Source organism: Phasianus colchicus, chromosome 11 (assembly GCF_987193195.1).
Source record: "Phasianus colchicus chromosome 11, bPhaCol1.hap1.1, whole genome shotgun sequence".
NCBI lineage: Eukaryota > Metazoa > Chordata > Aves > Galliformes > Phasianidae > Phasianus > Phasianus colchicus.
In genome coordinates, this window is record NC_143446.1 from 16,969,281 (window position 1) to 16,984,311 (window position 15,031).

General features: G+C 46.1%; 1 protein-coding gene across 12 annotated transcripts in view; it reads right to left on the minus strand.

Moving 5' to 3' along the window:
• Positions 1 to 15,031, minus strand: part of FOXP1 (forkhead box P1) — a 341,764-nt gene that overhangs the window by 148,907 nt on the left and 177,826 nt on the right. The gene's annotated exons all lie outside the window — the stretch shown is intronic.

Genomic DNA, 15,031 nt, shown 5'->3' on the forward strand with positions numbered 1-15,031 from the left:
AAGCAGCTGTTAAAACAGTTGCTGTATATAAGGAGACATGCCCTGTTTTAAATCCTGCCAAAACTGTAAACATTTGTCATTTCCCTTCATACGATTTATCTTTCATTAATGGTTCATGCTACTAGTTTATGTTTATTTATCTGTTGGTACAGCTATAATTTTAGTATGTAAGTTCAGTTCTAAATATAGTATTATTTGCTCAACATCTTTTTCCCCTTAGAGAAAAAAAAATATTTTCAAACGAACACACAGAATCCATAATTAAACTTCTCTAGTTCCATCTGGATGCTCTCCTTTGCAACGATGAGTCATCCCTTGCAACACGTGATGGACAACATCAAGAACCTGATACACGGCATGCAGGGGCAGGTGAGGGAAGCAGTGCTCAGCACTTCAGTTTTCAACCCCAACTTTTATTCCAATCAAGCATTTTCGACTGAATCTGGGATGTTCTGGAGCAAACTGCTTCAGCTGCTCATAGTCTTTTCAGCAATTTTCTTTGGATTTGGTTTGACTTTAGAGGCACTATGGTAATACAGCGAAAAGGCTTCAGATTTATTTGCAGCAAACTGTGTATTTGACTAAATACTATCATGGTAGTTACAGCTATTCTCAGCACACTGCCCTCAGCTCCTGGTGGACAAGGCCTCCCAGCAAAGAGGAGGAGGAGGATTTGGAGCAGGACTGCCCAACTGCTTACCCTGGGTCTCTCAGGATTCACGCATGTTTCTGTGAATTAACTGGCAGGACTCAAGCACAACAAGACCCCAAGCAAAGCACGGATGCCAATTTCCAGCTGCAAACAGCTACCTTTGAGAAGCCTGATGAGTTGTTTTATGGGCATTTCCACCTGCTGGGCCCTAAGTTACAGGATTTAAATATAATTGACATGCTTCCTCCAGCCCATCCCTCCCCTCTGTCCATGCTCTGCCTTTTCAAGAGGAAGAACAAATACCCTTTCTGACACACAGGAGGAAAAAAAAATCCAAAAGGGAGAGAGAAGACAATGCATTTCTAATGGAAAAGTACCAGAAGAAATCACTTTGCCCAGGAAGTCCATAGGAGCACTGGCTGGGGACAAGGACTCCTTCCATCATCACTTCTTCAGCAGTCATGACCACTAACCAGGGAGAAATCAAGAAGGAATTCATGCAACTCCTTTCCTTCCATCTGAATTTGGGGTCAAGGCTCAAGAGAGAAAGTGGAGTATTTCACTCCCTTACCCCAGCATGAGAAGGACCAGGTAAGACTGCATTAGGTGAAACCCAGAGGTTTATTTTCATTGGGATGTCACCACCATGCACTGCTCTGAGGCAGAGCACCCGGCTGAGCAGGGACATATAAAGAAAGGGCTGCAGGGCCTCCAGCAGGTACCACCAAGGAAAGAGATGTTAAAAGCACTACGTTCAAACAGAAAAAAAAAAAAGGACATTTCATTCCCAAACTCTTCTGATGCAACAGACTGACTGGAGGCAAGAACCTGGACAAACTACTACGGAGGGAAGGGAAAGGTGCCGACCAAAGCTTGGAGATGCTTTGACAGCAGAAGAGAACGCACTGCACCATGGAGCAGATCCATCACTGCCCAACCACCATTTGTTGGCTTGCTCTTCTGAGCAAAACATCCCCAAGTCACAGAAAATAATTCACAAAGAAACTGATCAAAAAATTATTTATTGCCTTGAGGACTGCAGAATGCTCCTGGAAAGAAACAAAAGTAGCAGTTCCTACTATTTTTCTACCCTACAGGATTGAGAAAAGAATGGATTATTTCTAGGATATGGTAACAAGAAGATCACTGAGCTCCTGAGACCTTTCTCCAGGACAGACTTCAGGCTCCCTCCTACACCCCGAGTGGCACAGGCAGTGCCACCTGAGCAGCCGTGCCACCAGCATTCCCAGCAGCACTGCCAGCACTGCGAGGAACAGAGGGTGCAAAGCTCTAGGACATTAAAAAGAAAACTGGGATGATTTGCACTTTCAGGCTCCTTTCATTAAAAAAAACTATTTTGAAAGCAGAAGTGAACATCTCTGAGCAAATTTTTACTCAAGAATGCCCATTTACAGTCAGCTGACTTCAATATGCCTTCAACTGGACACCAATACAAGCCAAATCTACTCTGCTGAAATGCCCTCAATGGAAAACAGGATTTTCAAGGGAGTAAAGATAAAGCTGTTTATTTCCTCACTGTAGTCAAATGCGAGTTGACATAAATAATCACAGTTTGGTTTGATCATTAAGCGTCATGTCATGAAAATCAACCTGCGAGAGCTTTCTGCAAGAATGATTATTATTTGTGTGTTTGAGCACACCTAAATGAGCAGAGGTGATGGTACGCCGAGGATGGCTGAGATAATTGTCTGACTTCAGCACAGAGGAGCAGGCCTTGCAGAAGCCTATTAGTGAGGTCTGTCATTCAAAATCGTGAAAGAGAAAAAGCAAATCAAGGTTGACTTCATGCGACACGGTTATGTTCTGTGGCAACTGAAGGGAAGCTGTGTCCTTAGTGCCACAGTGACTCTGTCCTGAGCGCAGCCCAAAGTGAGCAGAATGGTACCAAAGAAGCTGTTATGCATAATGATTTACTATAGGAAATACTGTACTCCACAAAAGCTTCCACGACACACAAGACCCCATATTCTGACTTAAGAAATTGAACGGCAAAAGAGCACATCTGTCTCATGCATTCTACAAAGCTCTCATATCAATTCTTCAAAGACAAATGTATTTTAACAGCTAAAAATAGATGGGTTCTTATCAACATGAGCATCTTTTTTTTTTTTTTCATAAGAAATCTACACTATTTCACACTGGGGTGGATACAGAATGACTCTTCAGATCGTAAAGGTGACACAAGATGTTTCTCCCCGACTCAGGGTCCAAAGCTAAGCTGCAGTATAAACAACAACAAACTTCTTGTAAAATCTAATCCTGAAATCCAAGGGCCGGTATTAAACTGTTCTTCTATCACTTAATGTCAGCTTCATTTAAAAATATCACAACAGAGATCAATTTTTTCAAGATTCTGGTCTTAACCTGCACAAAACCTTTTCCAGTTTTGATGCAGAGCCAAAGCCACAGGGGTTTGGCCCGTCTCTGTTTAATAACTTATGTTCAAGGCAATGGGGTAAAACTTCAGTGGAGAGGAACCAAAGCGGGGCACACTATCAACAGCAGGACAACAGCAGCCATCTCCCAGATGATTTGGAGACAGCCGATTCTTCTAAGGGCACAGCAGAACTGAGAAGAGCACGGGTCAGATGTGAACTTTGGCTGACTGAAAATGATCTTCCTGAGGATTCCAGTGTCAGCGTTTGGGGTCAAAAGACAGAACCTGAAGGAGTCCTAATTTTGAAAATGCCCTGTGCTAATGCTAATAATCCATTTTTTAAAAAGTCTTTAACATCACGAAGGCCAGATGCTGCAGATACACATCCCTTAGCTCCACCAGGCTGTTCAGACGAGCAAGGTTAAGCATGGAGATCAGCAGGCAGGAGGTGGGCACTGAAGTGTGCAATTTCTGCAATTCTGCTACCAGTACACTTTCTAAAGACCACGCAACATTGTTTAATGTCAGCAGGAGGGAGGATTTATCGAGTGACGCACCGGTCAGAGCTGGGACCCCCTACAAGTCTGAAAGGCTGAAGGACAGATACTCAGCTGTGTTTGGATGCCATCCCATACAATGAGGCATCTGGCGAGATACTTTTAAGACTCCTCAATAAGCAAAAAGCACCAATAGTCACTTTTAAAAATCTCATCACCACTGAAACACCATCCCTTGGGACCAGGGACATCCTGCTTTAAATATGCTTCCAGACACAGCCTGGACTACATGCAGATGATGACTCTGTTTTGGCTATTAGCATTCAGAGGTTCATCTAAATACATACAGAATCACAGAAACATTAAGGCTGGCAAAGACTGCTAAGGTCATCCAGTTCAACTGTCGTAAGTACTGCACCTCCACTTTCCTTAAACCTTCAGGGCAGTGACTCCACCACCCTGGGCAGTCAGTTCCAGTACCTGACTGCTTTGGAGAAGAAATTCTTCCTCATATCCAACCTCAATCTCCTGTAGCACAACTTGAGGCCATTCCCTCTGCTCCTATCGCTAGTTACCTGGGAGAAGAGGCTGGCCCCCATCTCACCAACCTCCTATCTGCACACAGAGTTCATTCAGCATTTCCGTCCCCTGGGAACAATGCTAGAACAAAAACGTTGTCATAACACATCCCCCCTTTGTCACATTTGTGAAAGATTTTATGCTAACAAAAAGTTCAGTCTTTATTCCAGGGCAGTTAATTAAGGTTGACCAAGTCAGGCAGAAGTAAATTAACTTGGCTGATCAATTATTTATATGAAGCAGAATAAATGCCCTTAAAGAACTTGGCCCAGCCATAAAAGCATGTGTAAATTAAGCTAAACAGAGATTTATAAAACATATTTCTACTTGTATGGAATAGTTAGTGGTAAGACCAGCTTTAAGTAAGTGATCAAATGACAAGATCTAGTCCTAAATCTCTAGCAGGCTCACTACCACACAGGCATCATTAATAAGGGAAAATTTCACCTATTTGTTGCAGGCAGTTTCCCCAAGCAGGCTTAGGACTAACTTCTGAGCACTCCTCTGTCAAACTACAAAAACAGAACAGTGCTTGGAAGCACTTCACAGCAACGCAATGCTACAAAGGCAGGATTTTGCCTCTTGAAAACTAACGTGCTCCAGAGCACGAATGGCAAGGCAACACATAAGCAGGAGCAAAGCTGCTTCTTACCAATTGCACCGGTACAGAAGAAGCACAAAGGCAGCCTGGTGCTCCCAACAGCACCAGGACTGGGGATCAGCAATGGGGACTACGATGGCTTTCTGGGACATCACTGACGGACCCTTTCAGGCCCATTATCCCTGTGGCAAGCACCACAGAGCTCCAGGTCCCACCACCAGCTGAGCTTCTCCAGGAACATGCTTTCTGTGGCGAAGCTGAACCCTCTACACTGGTGCCCCGATGGCTGCTAGGTCAGCAAAGCAGCCACCAGCACCATCCCACCAGCCACGGGCTCAGTAAAACAGCATTCACGTGTGGACATTAAAAGCCTTGTGTAAGATATGGCTTTGATCTTCTGTGGGGGAAGGCATACAGATGCTCAGCTGCTCATTTACTAAATTACAGCATGTCACAATTAGCTGTGAATCAGCCAGCTTCATGCGAACCACTCAAGGGCTGCCACTACGATGAGCACAGGAGTAGGACAGGGAGCTTGAGCTGCCCAGGTGGGCCCTGGTTTAGTGGGCAATACTGGTTCCAGGTGACACCTCCAGGGCCATGTTTGAAGTTGGCACTCTGACTCGTGGCATGACTTCACTCCAGTGCTCACCTTGAGCTCACCAGCTCCTCGGCTCACAAACCCCAGAGCTCCTCACTGATGGGTGAACAGCCATCGTGCTTAAGAGTTTTCAGTAGCCATCATTTCTCCTGCTGACAGGGTGTATTCTTTTAGGTATAATTATGTACTAAGTAACTACAGATACTTTTATAGGGTACCTTTGGATGAAACTCCATTGAAGGCTGCTCACCTAACGCTACTGGTGCCTGCTGAGCTGAGCAGGGGCACAAGAAAAGAGACCTGGCTGCAAAGAGCAAGTAGGGGTGGTTGTAAGAAGCAAAATAGTGAGGCACGAAGCGAGTCAGGCTGCTGTCCTGGAAAGCCATGCTGAGTCACGGCCAACCACGGTGCTCCTCAGAGAGGCAAATCGGGAGCGAGGGAAGAGCGCATCGCATCCGGGAAGTGAGGAAGGAGGGAACAAAGAGATGGAGACAAGGGGAAATCCTTTGATATTTCCTCAGCTTAAAGAGGTAATTCAGTGCATTAAAATGGATCCTTGAAATTTCAAAGGATAAAACTCACACAACAAAGATTGTCAAGAGTGCTATTTTCTAGGATTAGAACAAAAATGTATTGGGATTTGCTATATGATCTTACATGGCTGAGCAGGACTGTGTACTTGCTGTTATGCAAGCATCGTCTTCCGATACAGAATTTTCATAATTATAACAGAAAGGCGTAAATTTTCTAATGCATGGCAGTTCAAAAAGTAATCAAGAGAATGAGCCTGAGGGCTATTTTAATGTATGCAAAGCTAGTGACCCACAGTAAATGGGAGGTAGGCTTCAATGAATGCAAAGTAATGCACACATACTAAAGACCTGGTCTGATGAGGGACGGCTAAAATTAACACCCAATTAATTTCCGAATTGACAAACAAATGAAACCCATAAATCTACTTTCTCATTAATTTTCTTGTGGTATAATTTAAAGCAGTAATATGAGGGCAAAAACTGAGCATTATCCATCATAAATATCAAAAAAGATAGCACTGTAACACCATAAATTATGCATATTACCTGTTGTTAAAAATGATTAATGTATTATCAACTTTATCGTGCACTGTATATGTCTAGACATATCTAAAATCTGAAATTCCATTTAGCACTTTAGAAAAGGGTGCAGAATAAACGAGATTATCCACAGTGCATCCTCAGGTTTGCGTCCGTCTGCGCCCCAGGAAGGGACACAACTCACACCCTGGGCACTGGGAGGACACGGCTGTCTCCCTCCTGGGTCAGAGGGAAGCTGCATTTCCAACAAGCTCAGCACCAAGCAGGGCTGATGCCCGCCTCCAGCAGCCACCTCCACCTGCCTACCTGCAGGCAGCCACAACTTTGGGGCTGTTAACTGCGCACAACAACAAAACCTCTTTGCAGCGTTGGTGTGTAGGGCGCACAGACTGGGTTGTTTTAAGGCCACAGGAACCTGAAATCATTTGCAGGCAGCCCAGGAAAAGGCTGACTAATGTTCCTGGAGCTCTGCAAGAGAAATCTAAGGCAGCTGTGGCTGGGCAAAGGCAAGGAGGATCAGGAACCTAAACCCAGTTTACCACACTGCCTTACTGTGAAATCACGGTCAAGCAACCATCAAGAAGCTGTCACTGCAGGTCCTCCTAAGGAAATCAGTTCTGCAGGTCCTCCTAAGGAAATCAGTTCTGCAGAGGATGCTGCTGACCACAAACAGTAAGAATGGAGAACAAGCAAATCCAAAGAAAACTCACTGAAATGGGCATTAAAAGCTTGCCAATTGCTCATTTCAGAAAAGTCAGAGCTGATCCGCATGACAAGTTTGTGCACCCAGTTAGACTGAACAGTGCAGGTAACAGCCTCACTTCTTTGCCTCAGATATCTCCTAGAGGAATCTGTGTCAGTTCCCAGTCTGTAACTTTTGAGTTGGGACTGGATACAAAAGCCACAAGAAACCATCTTGCACTTGGCTGATGTGGCCCACAGTGACTGCCTGGCTTATTCCAGCCATTCACACAACCCAACACTGGCTGAAGACCTGAGCGTACGGCAGACAAGACGAACAGCTTAACCTTCCCTGAACAATCTTTGTGCATCCTCCTTTCTTTTAACACTTTCATGCAGAAATTACTCCTAGTCTGATCACTGTTAAATAAATCCCCTTTGCACCATTAGCTCCACCCAGAAGGACTGCTCTGGAAACCCACCCTCAGCAAGAAGGCTTGGAGCTGAGCCACCTGCAGGGACAGGTGGATGGGCTGCACCACTGACGTGGCAGCACAAGCAGAGTGAGCTCCTACCCCCTCCTTGGGCAGAGCCATCCTTCTGCTCAACAGAAGTCATCCTTAATATCACTGGGACCATCGCCTGTTTGGAAGGAAAGGAACGGGAAGCCCAAAAAAGAACCCCAAACCAAAACAGAACTCAGGTTTCACAGCACCATGCTCCTCCACAAGTGCTGCCAAGTGACCTGGGAGAGCAGCAGTGTTAGGAGGTGGCCCCACAGGAGGACAGCCCCACTGCAGGGTCCCTGAGGCACACAGCAGCTCTGGGGTGGGACAGAGGGCTCAGGGCTGGTTTGTGCACACCATGTGCAACGTGAGCTCTCTCAGGCTCTGTCCCAGAAAAGAAGGTGAACAGAATATTCAACTCAACAAAAGGGCAAAGTTGCATGTAATAAATACGTAAATGTGGTCAGTTTATGAGGCAGCATGGATGTAAGACAGTAAGTTGACTCCAAACCTCACACGACTCAGCGCTGACTGCTGAGCAGTTACAATCCCACCCCCAGCACATCTCCACCAAAGCATCTCTAACCCCACCGGTCTCTAGAAGCCAAAGCCACTCTGAAGCCAGGCACTGCTGCACGACACGACACGACACGACAGCCCTTGCTTCGCTGCTTCAACACAGCAAGGACAGGGTCCTGCTCAGCATTCCCATTTTAGAAATATATTCAAGGTATTCTTCTCGATACTTCACACAGGAAGGAGCCACCACCACCGTGCAAAGAGAGTTCACTTTTCTTCTTCAAGGTCACACCAGGAGGGTTATTCCCTCTGTGTGTGAAGCCCCAACAACGCACTGTTGGTGCGAACAGGTCCTGCCCGGCATTCCACATCCAGGCCACAGCCAGAAACAATAATAAACAATCATTCTGAAAAACAAAGATGGTGTGAGTGTGTTTTCTTGCTCATGTGCAAAACAACCCAAAAGCAACAACGACCAGGACGGTGCTCTCTAATTAAGACTCTCAGAAACCGAAGAGCGAACAGTCAGCAAACAGAAATTTGCAGATGTAAATGCTGTTTTCCAGTTATAAAAAGCACGAGAGCTCACTTGCAGGAATGGCAGAGAGCATTTTTAGATTTGGTATTTTCTCCTCATTCAAATGGCTCTGCTCTCACACCAGAGCTTCTCCCCAGACCGCCTCCAAACTAAAAGCGAAAGCTTTGCCTCTTCAAACCCCGCAGAGGTACCCGCACCGCTCCCAGCCAGACACCAGGGAAGGGGGAAGGCAACACAGCCCCGACCCAACACCACACACAACTCAACGGCTGTTCTTTTAGGGGATTACCTGGGTGATTAGCCCTATACCTTTGTCCCAGACCTTCTAACTCCTTGTTTGCTCCATGCAGGATTTTCTAGCCACCAGCCGGCTATCGCTGTGCTAGCCGTCTTGCAGGAGTGCTCTCTCCCTTCTGAAAAAAGCAAACAACTGGATAGATATCATTACACTAAGGAAATCTCTTGGAAAAACCAAACAACTTGCTAATCTTTCTAGCCCCTTCACCCAAGTTAAAGATAAGCAAAGCAAACCAAAGTGAGTTTCAGGCACATTCCAGGGACAAGCTCCCCTTTTTCTCCTTTATCAAAATCCCAGCATTTAAAGGTTTTTTTTCCAGACCTTGCAGGATAAACTGCTGCTCACACCCGCAAACAAAGCAATATTTGTTTAATAACTGATTGCTGCCATGGGTACAGTAAACAAGGGGCCCAGCATTTGTGTTTATGAACAAACACATCATCTTGCAAGAGCAATTTAACATTAACCAGGTGGAATAATCAACAGATTTCATAGGTGACACTCGGGGCAGGACTAATGTAAACAGAGCAGGGAGGAGAAAGGGGCCACTCTTAGGGAATCAAGGTTGAGGCAAATGCATTACAGAGTAAACAGCTGGGAAGAACTCAAGACAAACAAATAGTCATTCTTCTGACATTTTGAGAAGCAGAAAGGTTGTACGTTACATACATCAGCTGCTGACCACCATGAAATCCAACCAGTTGGGGACCAGCATTTCTTGTTTACACAGTGCCATGTTTGCTTATAAACAACAATTTGCTGTTACCAACCTCGCATTACTCATTGCATAAACGAGCAGATCAAGTGAAATCCTGTTAACTCTTCTGTGCATCGAGGACTTTTTTCCCCTTAAACAATAACAAACATAAAGCCTTTGCAGTCTTTCTTTGCATCCTCAGGACAACAGACAACAGAGGAAAACATGCAGCCGTGCATCTGTCAGATAAAGGGTGAAGAAAGGAGCTGAAATCACATGAAAGTGTTCTAGGGAACAAGATTTACCGGCCAAACCACTGATGTAGGAGATCTATTTACATTAAAAAAAAATCAGCAACTGCAAAAGGTGGGATGCAAAATGTTAACTCCTCTTAAACAAACAAGCAAAATGTTGCCTGTCTACACAACTCCATCCCTTCCAGCATGCACGTGTGCTTCCCCACACACATCCATGCACGGCTCAGCCTGCACTCTCTCCATTCTCTCGCCCACTCTCAGCCCTCTGCTTCTGGAGGTTTCCCCTGTTCCTTTCCACAAACACAAGAGGGGCCAGAAGCCCCTCCAAAGCCTCTCTGTCTCCTGTGAAGGCTTCTCCCAGCTGAAACTCCTGTCCACCTCGGCACCCACAACCACAGCATCAGCCCTCGTGCGGCTCCAGGGCTCAAGTTCCTGGCATTCCCCACCCTACAGAAAGCATTTCCTCGCCCATTTCTCAGCCCTGTGGCACTCCAGATATGGCCTGTCACACAACTCCTGCAGGGAGGTTTCTGCAGCTCCTCTATCACGATCGCCGATTTGGGGAAAGACCTGAAGCACACAGGGAGAAGATGGATGGGAGTTAACCCTGGGCTCTGGGTGACATTCCTGCCTGACACATCCTCAGTGTCACCTCCACGAGTCCCTGCAGCCCTTCCATGTGTAAAGAAGCTCTCTAAGACAGGGACAAAGGCTGGGGTCTGCACTGCAGGTCCTTTTGTCCCCCAGGAGCCCAGACCGCATCCCTGCAGCCCATGAGCGCCACTGCTGCCACCAACAGAGACCAGAATCATCCTGGGTTTGAATGTGTGAAGCATCCAAGGTCACAGCTGGCCCGGCCGCTAATCTGTTCTCCCTTGTCACTTCACGTGCAAACAGCACGGGGCGGGAAGCCTCCTCCCTCATCATTTTTCCACAAGTTTCAGAAAACTCCGTACTTTTCTTCCCAGCACAGCCCTGGACATCTGTGGTTGGCCAAGAAACTCAAGTTTCCCTTTTCAGCCAATATTTAGCCTTTTGTTGTACTCAAAAAAAAAAAAAAAAAAAAAAAAAAAAGAAGCTCAAAAGCATGAAATCAGTACAACCTCCTAATAAGGCAGGTATTTAAATGCAGCCCAAACGTAGCATTGTTGAGGCAACCTCCTGTTTTTTCATCCGTCAGGCTGACAGCATAATAGCGGGCAGGATGAAAGGTGGGACTCGAGCACGGAGTTGGCGTCCGCACACCAGGAAAACACAAGTGCTGCCCCATTTCCTGTGCTCCAGCAGAATATTTCTGATGTCTGGGGCTGCCGGGGACTTAACTCTGAATTAATGATTGCACACAATGCCCTCCTTTCTCCCCTCCCTGCAGGACAGCGAGCGCCAGCCCCACCGAAGGGCTGCAGGCGGCCGGGCACGGGTCACAGGGGATTTAGATGTTTCACAGCAGCTTCAGAAATTCAGACACCGCAACCTGAAGGCTTCGGAAAACATCAAGCCCTGCATGAAAGCCGGGACATTTCCCTCACCTCGGCCGCGCCGCCGGCTCCGCGCTCCTTTTCCTGCACGTAAAATCACAGTTTATTCAGTACAAAGTAACTACGGCATGATAAAAACTATAAGCATATCATTCAAATGCTTTATTGGTCAAAGAGATGGATGCTTTTATTAGCCCAACCTTTTTTGTAATGGAGTGCCACTGATGACCCGGTGTTAGCCTCATTCCCTGCTATTAATCACACCTCTAAGAGCTCATTTTGCTTTAAAATCTTAAGAAATTGCTATAATTTAAAGACATGGTGTCTACATAATGGGAAATGCTTCACAGATTGTATCATTTCATATAACACAGGATTTTTATGGCAATGCTGACCACCATACCAAGGTATTACAAAACTCGAATAAAATATTTTATGAAGAGAATCTGCACCTAAACTTACTTTTGTGTTTGTGGTTTGCCACATCCGTGACGCCTTAATCACGGCCTTTTGGGAGCTGCAATATTCAACTGCATGTGGCTGACATAGATTAATGCTACAGAAACACTCCCTGAATAAATACAAGCAGAACAAAACAAAATTAAATGAAAATTAAATAAAAGACAAGGGCGGACCAGGAGAGGAAGTCTTCTTTGAGCTGCACTCAAATGATTTAACACAAGGGATTTACTCGTCCATTGACTGTATTCTCACTCTCCTTTCTGCACAGGGAAAACAGATGATGTTTACTGTGAAAAACTTTTATGACAAAGTGGAAGCATCTTAAGAATTTACCTGTGCTGAGAATTAAATTAATATAATGACGGTCTTAACCCGTATTATTAGAATGTACTTTGCTCAATGTTTTGACAGTGTTGACTGCTGCAGGAAGGAAAACACATTTAAGACAATTTCAGCCAAATGCAAAAGCAGAAGCCTTCAATTTTTCAAATGTAAAGTAAAAAGCATCTTTAAATATCTCCTTATGAAAGAAGATGCAGGGCAATTATGTTATATGGTGAATGCAAAGCAATGCTCTTTTCTCAGCTCTCTAACAAGATATCAGTACCTACTGGCCTTAGGAACACTACGTGTAAATCACATCACATTCAGAGCCTCTGGATTCATTATAATAGGAGCTGGAGAGAAATGTTAACTTCCCAGGTTGTTGCTAAGGATTAGCCCTTGTTTACAATTCTGTATTTATAGAACAAGAAAAATTTGTCAAATGAAGGGCAAAGAGGAATGCAAGAACACAAATTTAGCCTTGATTTCAAAACAAATCAGATCTTGCAACCATTCCCTGAAAAGAAAACCACAGTTTTTAATGTGAAGATGCAAATGAGTCTCAGAATATAAAAATGTTTTATAATTCTGTGCATTCAACACTACTAGATGTTATTTAAAGAATTTATGTTAACATTTCTCATGCTCACAGAGCAAGGCCGAGATGCTGCAAGCGGCAGCTATTCCCCACGGATGGCGTTTCCATGAGGTCTACATTCCCATCCGGAGGGCTGTGCATGGCTCCCACACCTCTGGAAGGAACACGCTGGCTGCTCAGACACAGCACACCAACGCCGTACCCAGAAAGCAGGGCTAGAGACAGCAGAACGTGCAGGTCTGAGCACCTTGGCAGAACTGGCTGGGGGAGTTCACACTGCTGTGCCACTGAGCATGCAGAGAACTCTTCGGCCTCCAGCACTTTCGTTTCTTCTTGCAAACAAGGGCACACCCACCACAATTAAGCTGCGGAACTATTTTCATGAGGGCTTCTTGTTTTCACACACTCAAAGCCTCCTAAGACCTGCAGTCCCTCCCATGCACCCAGCAGCGGGTGCCTGCGTGTGGAAAACCAAGCAAAAGCTCTGCTGTGGTTTCACCCTATGGAAAAGCAAATGGCAAAACGCTTTTTCCCATTAAAAACAAGAAACCACAGACCTCTGAAAAGGGTGACATGCAAAAATGCTGAGCACCCACAACTGAGAGCATCCAGCCCCTCTCCACAGTACCACAGTAAGAAAATGCACATAGCTGAGCTCTGGTGGAACATCCCAGCCTGCTGGCCTTGCCCCACTCAAGGGCAATGGCTCTCACAGCACAGCTGGGACGTGGTGCAGAGACGGAGAGCATCACCCGCATGGAGCAACGAGCGCAGGAGCTGCCCTCCCTCCCGCCTGCTCTGACCGTGCTGCTTCGTTCCCAGGAGCAGCTCCAGCTCCAGCACAGGGATCCCATTCCACCCCACGGGCTGCTGAGCGGGAAGCGCACACAGACGGTCCTCAACATGCTCAGCGGTGACACGCGGATCCCGAGCACCCAAAAATACAGTTGGTCCTCATCACGCTGGCCCAGCAGAGAAAGAAGTGTGAATTTTTTCCACCTCAAAATTTCAGCCTGTGCCTGAGAAAACTCCCTAAAAAAGCTCTGTCGAAACCGATTTGTTTCCACTCACCAAAAAAAAAAAAAAAGCACATATGCCTACTTTTGAGTCTGGATGCAGGAAGCCAGACTCTTCATCCCTCTTCTGCATGGCGGGGCCCAGCTCAGAGGCAGTGGGGAGGCACCTGGGGACCGGCCACCACTGAGCCCCCCCTCCTGCTCCTGCAGCAGCCCAAACCTCCCCACAAGTGGCACCAGCCGCCAGCGAGCAGCCCCCAAAACCACGCTGGAAGAGGCTTGGCACTTCTGGAGCGTTTTGGGTGCCATGTCCCTGGCAGCAGTGGTGCTCCGGTGCGGGCGGTTAGGGTTAGTCCCTGCCTGCACCCAGCACAGCCTCTGACCAACTCCACGACACACAGGTGCACGGTCACACTGATGTGCTGCCAACAGCACAGCTTACACAAACAGCTTCCTGCTCCCAGGGCTTGTGAGAGAGAAGGATTTCCTCTGTTCGCATCCCATTCGAGGCAAGGCTATCCAATGTCAGGATGTGCAAGAGGGTAATCTGCACCCTGAGCTTCATCGTACGATACCGCAGTCACAGACTGTGTGATCCCCTCCTTTGGATTAAGGCTATTTGCACAAATCAAAGCAGAACAAGAAGAAGAACAAAACATACAGTGTATTTTGTTTTACGCTGCAGCCACATATTTCAACTGCCTCAGCTGAAACCTCAGAGTAAACACAGCTTTAAAAGAAAATAGCTAGAATAAAGAGTTTCTGGAAAGTTCCTCCTGATTATGCATGCAAGAATTCTGCTACTGCTTCCTCCCATCATCCGAAAAATAAACCAAACACCCAACTTCCACCACTATCTACAAAAGTACCATTTTTCTGAAACACGTTACAATACAACCTGAGGTCTGCAAGCTGTAATGAATGCATCTTGTTTGTAAAATACACAGAGGAGCTCAATTAAGCGAACAACTGTAAAGGAAATAGAGCTGATAAAGGAATTAATGCTCTGTGTGCCAGATCAAAACACAGCATCTAGGATAACAAAACCGTGTCAAACATGCAACCGTTGAAGACCTGAAAAAAATAAAAAAGCCGAAGCCTAAAATATTGTAAGCACACAACATTCAGATGTGCAAAACTTATTTCACAGAACAGAGCAGGGAGCACGGGCAGCTGTGGGAGGACTTACTGACTGCACGGACAGATGGATGCTGAGCCTGGGGCAGAGCAGAGCTGCTCTCTGGTCACCCACTTCA